The sequence below is a fragment of the Ursus arctos genome, unplaced genomic scaffold (assembly GCF_023065955.2).
Source record: "Ursus arctos isolate Adak ecotype North America unplaced genomic scaffold, UrsArc2.0 scaffold_17, whole genome shotgun sequence".
In the NCBI taxonomy this organism is placed as follows: Eukaryota; Metazoa; Chordata; class Mammalia; order Carnivora; family Ursidae; genus Ursus; species Ursus arctos.
The window spans coordinates 21,835,368-21,848,738 of NW_026622841.1; the positions used below are offsets into that span (position 1 = coordinate 21,835,368).

The 13,371-nt window shown below is 41.0% G+C and overlaps 1 long non-coding RNA gene across 1 annotated transcript in view; it reads right to left on the minus strand.

The window, feature by feature from the left end:
• Nucleotides 1–373: 373 nt before the first annotated feature.
• Nucleotides 374–13,371, minus strand: part of LOC123000906 (uncharacterized) — a 171,037-nt gene continuing 158,039 nt past the window's right edge. The window contains exons 2-3 of the long non-coding RNA XR_006409279.2: nt 2,812–2,927; nt 374–466 (exon numbers count right to left, since the gene is read on the minus strand). This is a non-coding gene — a long non-coding RNA (uncharacterized LOC123000906). The remainder of the gene's footprint in view (nt 467–2,811; nt 2,928–13,371) is intronic.

Sequence of the window (13,371 nt, forward strand, 5' to 3'; positions counted from 1 at the left end):
TGACTTCTGCCTTCCACTGAAAACATAGGAAGTTGAAAAGAGCAGCAATCTCATCTACCAAAAACAATCACAGAACATACAGATACACATATATACAATGTGCAAACTGACAACTGTCTGTATTCTACCAGAGTGCTGAGGTTGCAAAGCTAAATTCACGGCAAACATCACCCAGGAAGGAGAGGAAGGACGCAAACACATGCTTAACTGGCATTGTTGCTGCTGGACCCTGTACACACTGCTAAAGAGAAACCAGCCAAAAGTTGGAACAAGTTGCTAAAGCGGAATGTGGAATAGTATGAGAACATAATACCCTGCAAGCCACAGACCCAAGGAAAATGTGTAGCTACTCACAGGCTTCTTCTCCACGTACCTTGGGGTGTTCAGGAGGCAGGCTGGAGCAGTGGGTGAAAAGGGAGAAGGCTCCTGGGTAGGGCAGTGCAGAACTTCTCCTGGACGCTTCCCCCTATGAAGAAACGCCTTAAGCTACTGGAGGAAGGGCGGCAAATCCGGTCACTGGAGAGCATAGGGGAAGACTCGCTGAGTCTGAGCAAGGAAACAAAAACTGCTCCCCTGGAGGAGAGCAGGTCCATGCTCTGGGTCTTCAGAGCTCCCCTGCCATGGGCACTAGTACAAGATCACAGGAATAAGGAGCCCCAGGATTTGGGGTCAGAGAATTGCTTATGCCGTCATCAGTGAACCATCATTCCCATTACTGGTATTCCTCACCCCAATAAAAAAACATTTAGCTTGTGATATCATTACTGATTCCTAGAAATTTGTTCTAAGAACTCATTCCTGGTTTTCCCCTAGTCATGCTACAGGATGAAGCTTTTTGAACGGCTGCCAATGAATGGGGTTTCGACAATCTCTTTACTCCAGGGCTTTGAAAATAGATAATAAATAGAGAAGGGGGAGAAAAGTGTTAGGGGATTAAAAATTCAACAGCCCTCAGCAGCTTGGTTGTTCTTTTCTTTATGCCAGGCTTCTTCTAAATCTACTTTTTGAATATTGAGATGATTGAGACAGAACAGAATAATAAAGAATGTGGAAGAAATTCCCCCAATCTTCAATAATCGTCCCCCTTCCCTGGCTCTTAGCTGACAGGCAAAGAAGTACAAGGGGAAGGAGAATGCTAGTTTCCCCTCTGCAGTGGAGGTCTGTGCCTGAGGGGTGAGCTTTCTCCACTGAAACTCTGGTGATTGAGTCTCTAATGAGGAGAGCACAGCACCCCGCTTCCTGCGTTGCTCTCATCCCTCTGAATCAGTCCCACCTTGCTCTTCCCTCTCTGCTTGCTGGGAGACTCCAGGGTTTTGTTGTTGCAGTTGTTGCCTCAATCAATACTGCAAGCTTCTTTTCATCTTGCTTTCCATCCCCCATCCCTCAATGCTGCAAACTGCAGAGGGATTTTCATGGTGCGAGTCAGACATTACTCTGCATGCATGGCACAGCATTAAATAAGGGCAGTGACTTTTCTAGAGCCCCACAGAAATGAAAACAAAAGGCAAGAGATAATTATGGTACGGTTAAATGTATTCTGTTTTCATCCATCTAATCCCCAGCGCTTCCTGGGCATGCAAACCCCAAGAGAACGGTTTTTGAAAGTCACTTAAGAAAAAAGGCCAATGCGGAGAAGACAGGTTGAGGGGTCACATCATGAGGGAACACTCCTCTCTAATGGTCTAATCATGCTTAGGCCGTTTGCCAGGGATTTGGGTTTATTTTGTTTTATTTCCTTCTTTTCCCTTATTACTGGTTTTCATACCAGTGTCCCAAGAGTTTGCTACCCGAGAGTAGAATCTTTTTTAAAAGAACAGAAGATCATAAAGAAGATCATGATTTATTTCTACAATAAGGATCAGAAGCTTGGATTTGATTTAATAACCAAGAGACATCGTTCTCTTCCTCTTTCTCACTCTTTCTTTCCCTTTTCCTTCCTACTTCCCTCCTTCCTTCTTTCACCAGCTACGGACTGAACACCTCCTCATGCAAAACAAGTCTTTATCATTCTAACTATGGGTAATTAAAGTCAACAGAGGGGACGCTGTGAAAATTAATAACAGAAAACCTCATTACAATGGAGTCAGGAGGTTTCAGGAGAGGGAGCTCTTGTGACTTACCACGGATAGTCAATTGCAGACCCAAAGGATGTGACCTTCTAGGAATCTGACCATGAACATGGACACTACTACCCAGCTGAAGGAAGAGACACCGCTCTCATCCTCCCAACACCAGCTCAGTCAAGAAGCAGCCACCCTACTTTGAACTCCGAGTTTACTCCAATCGACTTCAGTTCACAACAGTGTTCCCAGCTTCCCCCGCTTAGTCCCTAAAAAAGTGTACCTCTTCTTTTTTCTCCAGACTTGCTATGGTCTTGCCGCAGATGGTCCAAAAGTACAATTCTTTTTTATTCCTGAATAAATCCATCCTTTGCTGGTGAAATAACTGGCAGCTTTTACTTTTAAGGTTAACGATACAAAAGTGAATAAAACACAAATCCTTCCTTCCTGTAGCTTAAGAACTAGCATGTCGCCCCGGAACGGATGTGATCAGTACAGCTTCACTGTAGCACAACTACTTCTGGTGCAGTAAGCCCCAAGGGGACAAATGTCAGAGGCTGTATGCTCAGCATGCTAATCCCAATGCCTAGCACAATGCTTGACAGAAACCATAACTGTTTGTTGACCCGAGTGAGGATATGCTCAAGAACGTTCCATTCCCATTTTCTGTCACCAGATTTGCGCTCCTCCCAGTCAATGCACATGACAATCTGCATTCTAAGTTTAGACACACAGAAATCTGCTCACTCACCTCCACAAGCACCGAAGGGGATTATTCGGTTCATAGAGACTTTTGGAGACTCCAAATATGGTACAACAGAGAGAAACCACTGCAATACAGGTAGAACGACTGTTCTGAAAAATGTCCTGTGGAAAAAAAAGAAGAGAAAACTATTATTTCCACAGTATATGAGTATGTATGCATGTGTTTGCCGATTTGCAGGGATTGAGATTTGTCTAGGAAGTCTTTCCAAAAATGGCAACATTTGAGCTGGCTTTAAAAGTGGGTGAAATTTGGCTAGAGAGAGCCAGTGAGAAAAGTGAGTTTCAGCAGGAGCCGAAAGTACAGACAGGTGGCAAGGCATGGACTGTTTGGATTCGAATACACTCTTATTTGGGAATAGAAAGTACCAAGGGGGGACTGAAGAAAGAGTGAGTTCACCCAGACTGAGACTGATTGCCACAGAGAAAGCTGCACTTGCTACAGTAGGTGAAGTGTGCATGGAAGGATTTTAAATAGAGGAGTAATGTGATCCATGACCCGGTGTAGTTTCTTGAAACGTAGTCTTAGCGTGAGTGTCCTAGAGGACTTGGGTGAAGGAAAAATAGATGCAGACAGACTAGATATAAACTTCCTGTAAAAGTCCAAAAACATATGTGTGTGTGTGCGTGTGTGTCTGTGTGTGTGTGTGTGTGTGTGTGTGTGTCTGTGTGTCTGTGTGTAATGCTGTGTGGGTTATCAGAATGATTGGTTCAAAAATGGTACATCCCAGCCCCACTGCACACCTGCAAATTCCTCTCCATTAATCTGTATTTCCCATTGAAACGATGAAAGTATGGTAAAGAATTGTTATAATCTTCATAGATTCTAATTTACTTCCCAAATAAACATCAAAGCCACACTATACAAATAGCTTCTAATACCCAGATTGTATAAGCCATCTCTCTACTTGTACTGACATCCCTCAGCAGCAGTTTTTCCACCTGAGTTCAGGTAATTCTTACATTATGCAAATCATCTTGACCTCCAATACAATGTGCTGTAATAATAATGTGTTTGGGAATACCGTTGTGGTTTTCAAGTCTCTCATTAGCATAGAATGATAGCCCTGTGTATCACACACATTTCTTCTGGTGAAGATAATTGAATCATGCAACAGGGCCAAATAGAAGACACAATAGGACTCAAAAAAGGAGAACACTACTATTTCCTTGTGAAAATAATTAAGTTATCTCTACTCCATATATATACGCGGCTTACTTTTTGAAGAAGTTGTTTTAAGCCTGGAACATATATCTTTGAGACTTGGGCTCAATTCAGAGGTTAACAACCTCATGTGAACAGGGAAGAGAAACAGCAAGAAGTCCAGGGCCCCTTCGGTTCCCCAACCCCTTCTTGGCCCTTCTCCTCCATACACTAGGAAGCAACACCACACACTTGTTAAGGGTGCAGGCTCTGGAGGCTATCAGGGTTGAATTTCATCTCTACTATTTTTGTGATCTTGTTGACATTTTTAAGTTTTCTCTACTTCAGTTTTTTATTAATCTACAAAAATGCCTGCACCTATCTTACAGAGTATATTTATTTGTTGAGAATCAGATGAATTTCTAGGCTTGACGTACCATTCAAAACCACAAAGACGGCTATCCTTGTGTTGTTTACATTCTGGCAGAAGGGCAAGACTGAATATATCAACACAATCTGTAAACATATCATTGTGAGCACATGATGAGTACTACAGTGATGCAGAATTGAGCAGGGTAAAAGGGATGGGGAATGCTGGGTGTGTAGAGTGGCAAATGTAGCATTAAACAGGGGGCTAGGGCAGTCTCACTGAGGAGGTAACATCTGAGGAAACACTTGGAGGAAGGGAGTTAATCAAGTAAATCCCTTGATAAACACCCTGAGGCCCTCGCCTACTGTGTTCAACAAGCCTCTTGGAAGCAAGTGTGATCCTGCACTGGAAGAAGTAGATAGTCTGAGGTCTGACAGTGTAAGGCCAGGTCACTAGACCCTTCTAGGCCATTTTATGACCTTTGGTTTCTTGGAGGATATTGGGTTGAACAGAGGAATGACAAGACCTGATTTACATTTTAAAGGCTGCTGTGGATAAAGGGTTGTATCCAAAATATATAAAGGGCTTATAAAACCCAAGACCTAAAAAACAAATTATCCAGTTTAAAAAAAAAAAAAAATGGGTAGAAGACAGGAAGAGACATTTTTCCAAAGAAGGTGTACAGATGGCTGACAGACACATGAAAAGATGCTCAACAATGTACTCATCATCAGGGAAATGCAAATATAAACCACATTGAGATATTACCTCACGCCTGTCAGAAGGGCTCAAATCAACAACACAAGAAACAACAGGTGTTGGCGAGGATGTGGAGAAAAAGGAGCCCTCATGCACTGCTGGTAGGAGTGCAAACTGGTGCAGCCACTGTGGAAAACAGTATGGAGGGTCCTCAAAAAGTTAAAAATAGAGCTGCCCTATGACCCAGAAATTACACTACTAGTATTTACCCAAAGGATACAAACATAGTGATCCGAAGGGATACATGCACCCTGAGGTTTATAGCAGCAATGTCCACAATAGCCAAATTATGGAAACAGCCCAAATGTCCAATAAACTGATGAATGAATCAAGAAGACGTGAGATACACACACACATACACACACACACACACACACACACACACTGGAATATTACTCAGCCATAAAAACATGAAATCTTGCCATTTGCAATGACATGGATACATGGATGGAACTAGAGGGTATTATGCTAAGCGAGATCAGTCAGAGAAAGACAAATACCATATGATTTCACTCATATGTGGAACTTAAGAAACAAAACAGATGAACATAGGAGGGAAAAAAAGAGAGAGGCAAACCAGAAAATAGACTCTTTAATTATAGAGAACAGACTGAGGGTTACTGGAGGGGAGGTGGGTGGGGGATGGGTTAAATGGGTGATGGGTATTAAGGAGGGCACTTACAATGAGTCACTAGTTTCTACACCTAAAACTAATGTTACACTCTATGTAACTAACTGGAATTTATTTATTCTTTTTAAAGATTTTATTTATTTATTTATTTATTTATTCATTTATTTGACAGAGAGCACAATTTAAGGGGAGCAGCAGGCAGAGGCAGAGAGAGAAGCAAGCTCCCCTTTAAGCAGGGAGCCTGATGTGGGGCTCCATCCCAGGACTCTGGGATCATGACCCGAGCCAAAGGCAGATGCTTAACAACTGAGCTACCCAGGCATCCCAGCTAACTGGAATTTAAATAAAACTTGAAAAAACAAAAACAAAAAAGGCTGTTGTGTTGAAACCCACCACAGGGGAGCAAAGCAGCAGCAGAGAGGCCTTTGAGGCTTCTGATACAATCCAGGTTAAAGATGGTGATAGACATGTCTAGGGTAGTAGCTGAAAGGTAGGATGTGGTCAAGTTCTGCACATATTTTGAAAGGTCAGGATTTCCTAATAGACAGGGTGACTCTCAAATTCTTGGAGTGAACAATTACAAAAATAAAGTTGTGACGAACTGAGAAGTCTATGGTGGAGAAGGTTTAGGAAATCAGATCAAGACTACAGCTGCAGTGATGATGTTGGGTTTGAGGGGTCTCTTAGTTATCCAGGTGATCAAGTCACCCAAGAGATACTGAGAAGACACTTAGATGGGATTCTGAAGCTCCAGAACATGGAGAAAAGAACCTGGGCATTGTGTGAGTATAGACTGTATTTAAGAACAGGAGGCCGGCTGAGATCAAGGGAGGGAATAAACAGGACCACCACACTTTGAAAAGAAAAAAAAAAAAAGAACAAATTGGATTAAGGTCTGAGCCCTGGCACATAGGGATGCTGAAAGATCTGGTCCTTTTATTTTATTTTATTTTAAATTTTTGAGGGGGAAGGGACAGAGGGAAAGAGAATCTCAAGCAGGCTCCATGTCCAACACTGAGCCAAACATGGGGCTTGAACTCCTGACCCAGAGATCATAACCTGAGCTGAAATCGACACTTAACCAAATGAGCTACCCAGGCACCCCAAGATCGGGTACTTTAGAATGTCTATCATCAGAGGAGGCTTGGTTGAGAAGCTAATGGAGCTTGAGCTTCAGGTCCCTTCCAATAGGCCTAGTAAGCTCAGTAATATGTTCACACAGATCTATATTTTTGTAAAATTTTCAAGCTAACTGTTTTAATCATGTCTCAGTTAAGATCACTGTCTCTTTCCACTGCAAACTCTACCCCTTGCAATAGGCTTTCCCTTGTGACAAAGGATCCTTTAGGAGAAGGCAAATTGGGGATATATTTGGTTCAAGTGTATTGGCTCTATTAATATGATTTGTAGTCACTTTGATAAATAATTAAGCATTTGCTACATGTCACAGTCCAGGAATGGCTTCCAAGAGGAGTTCTAACCTCCATGGAGCCAGCTCAGCTGTGGTCATGACACCAAGTTGCAGGGTCAGCTCTCAGTACCAGATGCTCACAGATAATAAAAAAGAAATAAAGGTTAAAACACAGGAAAGTTCTACCAATCATCAGATGTGTGAACTGGAAGTCGACGATTTAATTCTCTTGGATAGCAAGTCAAAACAGAAGGTTTTTTTTGTGTTTTTTTTTTATTATGATATGTTAGTTACCATACAGTACATCATTAGCTTTTGATGGATTGTTCTATTTTATCTTGTGAAAATATTCTAGAAAATGCAAAGTGCATATAATTATAAATACCTCAGACATTTTCCTTCTTTTTGTTGGGAATTGGGCTAAGTAGAATTTATCAGAGTTCCTGTGGTAGTACAAACTTGTAGCAGTATTACAAACACTAAGCACATCTTTAATACCTTATTTGCAAACGAACAGAGGTTTTGGGAAGTTTGGCAACAATTCTAAATTCATAACAATGTGTAAAACTGAAAGAACAAATCTGAACTATCAATGAGAAACAAATTTTAGAGGAAAAATATTCTTGAGGAAAGACTGAGTTATCTTGCTATTCTCTTTATAGAAAATAATATTGCAAAATCACTTCAACCAAATAGGTGATCAAAAATACACAGCCAAAAAGTTAAAGAAGGATTACAGAGTTTTGCCTGAATGGTAATAAATAAAAACTCAATTACATTATTTTTCTAAATTTGTATTTTTGTAGTATTTGTTGCTTTTATATGTTTACGGTTTGTTGTAATTTCTTTTCTCGTTCTAAATAAATAATCATTTTTGTACTTAATTATGTATTTGCTGTTTTTTTTTTTTTTTCTTAGAAACTCCCAAATCATATAAGCTTCAAGCACCACAAAATCTGAATCCATTCCTGCCTGGCACAGAGTAAGCACACTACAAACTACACATTCACCGTTGTCCTCATGGCCAACCCTCCTCAGAGTCCAGAGCTGAAAATCTGTCTTTCCTTCTCTCCCACATGTCCTCTTAGTAGGTGCTGGTCAGCCAGACTGATGAGAATGTTGATCTTTGCACCACTTTCAATTCTTCCCCTTTCTGTTGCCTTTCCTTCAAACATAATCTGTTCTTCAAGGTAACATTATCTTCTTTGCGGTGAAGTTGACAAGTTAGCATCCAAGGGGATGGGGGGGGGGAATGGGCAAGGGTAGATGGGTCTTCTCTCAAGTCAATAATGGCTTCTATGAGAATAAAAACTATACACCTCATCTCACCAGGCAATACATAGGCTATTTTCCCTTTGTTGACCCAAGATTAGCTCCACCACATTTTTTTGCATATTTATATTGGCACTATTTGAATGCTAGTCTGCACTTAAATGTTGCCCATTCACAGCTGCAGAAACAAGTACATGTCCTTTGTGTAGCACAGGGCTGTATACATCGTAGGTACACAATAAATACTTCCTGAGTATGAAACCACAGGTCAAAATTCTCTAGAAATCAATTATCATAGCAAAGAAAAATATGCCTATTCAACACCATGAATAAACTACTTTAAGCAAATAAAAAATGACATTTTGAAAATCATGAAATACTTGCAAAACCTTAATGTTTGCTACATTTTTCAGATGTTGCAAATATAATGAATAAAAAATAACTAAACACCTAAGTAGTAACTGAAATCATTTAAGAACTCTATGAAATATGTAATCTTTCCCAGTCCTTATGACTTCAGAAACCTTAAAAAAAACAAAACAAGCAAACAAACCAAACCTTGATCTAAGTTTTAACCATCCAAAATGAGCTTGAGAACAACATAAGTATAAACTGCATAGCATTTTGGGTCATCAGACAAACATATCTCTGAGAGTACAGCGATAAATTCCCTATTTCGAAGGGTGTTAGATCTAAAATGGGACATCCAAGGAGCCTTCTGCAATCTTCCTCTCTGATGCTTTAGGTAAAGAGATTAACTTAAAGGCACTAGGGAAACAAGCTGGAACTCCACTTGAGGGCACAAGGATGAGTAAATTGAGTTTAAATCCATGCTTTGAAATGAAGAAATACAAGACTTTCAAAGTGGGGGGTGGATAACTTGAAAACGGCAGGAGATGGTTTTGTTTTATTTTGTACAGTCTCTACCTAAGTGATTGAAAGGATGTTTTGTTATCTTCCCTCACAAAAGCTGACCTGAAATGGAGACTGCCTTTAGCTTAATAAGATGTTAAGCTTCATTAGAATTTATCAAGAATTTGAGATAGTAGTGATGTGGGAAACAAAGGCAGAAGAAAAATTATTAAACTTCCTACTACTCACAGCCCACTGACAAGTCCTTGAAACAGGCAGCGTGACATTCCTCTAGGGACTCAACTGCCTCGATGTTAATACTTTGCTAAGGGCAAAAAGTAATCTTGGCCCAACCCCCAGCATCCTGTAAGTCTACTTTAACATATAAAATTTACTTTGGAAACTTCTTTTATCTCTACCCACCAAGATACATGTTGGCAATCATCCCTCAAGCATGTGACCCACCGATATACATCTGAAGGGTCTCATGACTAAGGTTTTATTAGACGGCAATAAATTACATTTTCCCAACAATAGCTACCCCCCCTTGAGGTCCTGGAAACCTTGCTTTCAAAATTCCTTAGAGACTTAGGCTATCCCTGACCCCCTCCCAACTTGAAAGTATATAATGGGCCACTCCTCATGACCCCAGTGCAGCTCCTTCTGCCCACAGGTCCTGTCCCCATGCTTTAATAAAACCACCTTTTTGCAACAAAGACATCTCAAGAATTCTTTCTTGGCTGTCGGCTTCAAACCCTAATATCTTTCCTACATCAGTAGTATTGAGCCCTGGATTCCAGTCTCCAACTTCCAAGTACTGTGTGGCTCTGGACTTGGAGTTTAACTTCTTTGAGTCTCAGTTCCTTTTTCCATAAAATAAAGGGGTTGGATTTCATCAAAAGTTCTTAGCATAATTTAAAAAAAAGTTCTTAACCTTGGATCTCTAGTTCCCTAAGAGATTTAAGAATGAGATTTGTGGATTTCTGTGTGTCTATGAAACTTCCTCTTTAAGTCAAATTTTCAGATTCTCAAAGGGTGTATTTTACTAATAAAAAGGAAAAAAACGATATTAGATGATATCTGAGGGTCGTTTCAATTTACATACCTAGAATTCTTTTTATAACATTGTATTTTAAATGTTATGGTCAAATATTCCATCAGCAGGATATTAGGCACTATGTTCATTAGCAATACTGATGAACTGCTTTTATCCAGTTTTTACTCTGCACTGGGAGATACTGTGCTCTTTTCATAGATTAAGAAAGAGAAAGAGTCAACTGAAAAGGAGCAAGACAATGAGAGACAATGCAAGGAAATCATGCTGACTCAGCTACCTGCTCCATCTTTGAGCTCAAATGATCTTTTCTCATTTTCTGGACCTCTTGAGATGAGCCTCTCAATCACCACCCCTCACCATCTGAGCCTCCACTCCCTCTTAAATCTATGCATTTAACAAATATTTACTGAATGCCCATTGTGTGTCTGTACCCTAAAGGCAAAGAGTAAAACTTGAAAACAATAGGAGCTGGTGTTGATTTCATACAGATTTATTCTTCCATAGAATGAGGCCAGCCTTGCCTGGAGGCAGGCTGAGCCACCTCCCACCCTTGCTGCTGAGATGTAGAAGTCCCCAGGAAAGGGGTCCCTGCCCAGAGGTCCCTCATTCTCTGGCTCTGCCAGCAGCCTGCCGTTCTCACCTTCAGTCACTTACTTTGAGGCACTGAAAATCTCCATATTACAATGCAAAGGTTTCTTGGGAGGGGAAACAAGTCATCACAGAGGAGTTAACTACATTAGCTTTACCCTGCAGGTATAAAACAAAGAAGACACAGAACTGATGGTACGGCCTGGAGAAAACACTCAGGGATCAATGGACATACCTCCTTTTGGGTATGTACTTTTTAATGTCAAAAAGATTTGGATCCCCACCCTGGCAGTAATTTGACTTCTAGAACAGTAATAATCATTGTTTATTATATCCTTACTATGTACTAAGTACCACAGGAAGCACTTTCCATATACCTGCTCTTTAAACAGCCTTATGATAAACAGCCTCTTTAATTCCCATTTTATAAACTGAAAAACTGAGTCTTAAGGATGTTAAGTAATTTTCCTAAGATTATGCAGATCAGGATTGATCCACATCTCTTAGATTCAAAGCTTGGGATCTAAAGCTAGCAGGTTTTACTGCTTCCATTAATACAGAGAAAAAATACATAATGTAAAACCTACTCTTCATTCAGAAGCATTTTTAAATGGCTTTGAATTGGTATCAATGACAACATAATCATACCTCTGAAGAACGACTGCACTGATGTAAGTCTTCATTTATTCATATCATAACCATGCTTACCGAGCCTATGGATTCAGGCCTTTGTGCCTCACAGGGACATGTGGGAATCTAGAATGCACTAAATTTTGGTAAGGAACATGGTAAGACCAGTGAATTCCATGAGCAAGACCCCTTGCCACACTCCTTGTGAAGTGAGCAACTTGATCAGAAGCAATGCTGTGTGGAATACCATGATGGCAGGTAAGTCATTCTGTAAATCTGTGAGGTTAATTTTGGTAGAAACACTGTGTGCGGGGGAAGTAAATCTACCACCAGCGGGGCTATTCCAGTAAGAACAAAATCCCTCCTATGGTGGAAGTGGTCCACTGTAAACAATCTGTCACCAGGTAGCTGAATGACTGTCCCAGGCAACGGTTCCATATTGGAAACTCAGCGTTGACCTCTGCTGCTGCTGAGCTGAGCACTCAGCAGTGGCCATAGCCAGGCTGACCTTTGGGTAGAAGTCCATGTTGCTAAAGCCCCTGTACACCTCCATCTCTGCCACCATAGCCCCTGTGTTCATGAGCCCACGGCACGGTAACAGGGGTGGCTGGAGAAAGAGGCTGACGGATGCACAGAATGACAAACTGGCAGCCAAGCCTGAAAAGGTGGTTCTATAATCATTAGGGCCTCAACACACTCTACCTCATTGTTCCACCAACCCCAACATGCAGCTTCTAACATGGACTAAGACGGCTGTGAGAACTCCAGCCGACATGCCCACATTCCCAACAGTGGGAATGAAGAAATGAGGAAGAGGGACAACGCCTACTGCAAGAGTACGCAACAGGTGTACTTACATCCCACTGGCCAGAAGTTAATCACACGGTCACACCCAGCTGCAAGTAAGCTGGGAAAGGCCTAACTGAAACATGAACATTCAGTCCTTAAGACAAGGGAGAAAATAGGTATTTATGCAGCAAAATTTCATTATCCCTCAACATATTTAAAAATAAATTTATCTACCTCCAAACAAAAAAACCCTGTATTCCCTCTAATGTATCCTCTTTTGGTAAATGGCACCATCATTTACCAAACTGCCCAAGACAGAAACATTTTTTTTTTTTTTTTTACCATGGCCAAACTATTTGATGAGGGAGCAGATAGCAAGCTGAGGGCAAAACACAAGCTGACACTCCACAACAGCCCCCCCCACATAAACTCCCAGGTTGGGTATGTGTGACATTCCTCAGGCACCCAGGGTTGCCCTAAAACTAAGGGAAGGAAAAAAATAAATGGTTAACTAACAGAGATCACAGTCCTGCCAGACATGAGTTTCCATCAGTTTACCAACATCTTAGTGATTTACAAGGAAAAAGCATTCTTATCAATATCTTAACTTTCAGAGACCCATAACTTAATTTCCTGGAGCCCTAACGTCACCCTCCCTTCCATGAGTGATGTGGGAAACAGAGGCACAAGGAAATGTAAAAAAGTTAAGTTTCTTTAGGACCTGCAGCCTATTGACAAGGACTTATAATAAAAAGAATATAACATTTCTCCAGAAAGCTCTCAACTGTCTTAATGTTAATGCCTTACTAAAAGAACAACAACCCTAACTGGGCAATAGCCTGGCCTCCAGAATCCTGAGAGTCTTCTTTAGCATATGAAAGTCCTTTTGGACACCTCCCTTTTCCTTACTTCCCCCAGCTCCCAAGCATACCATCAGCCATTCCTCACAACCCCAGTGCAGCAGCTCTTTCTACCCACAGGTCCAGTCCCCGTGCTTTAGTAAAAATAACCTTTACGCACAAAGATGTCTCAAGAATTCTTTCTTG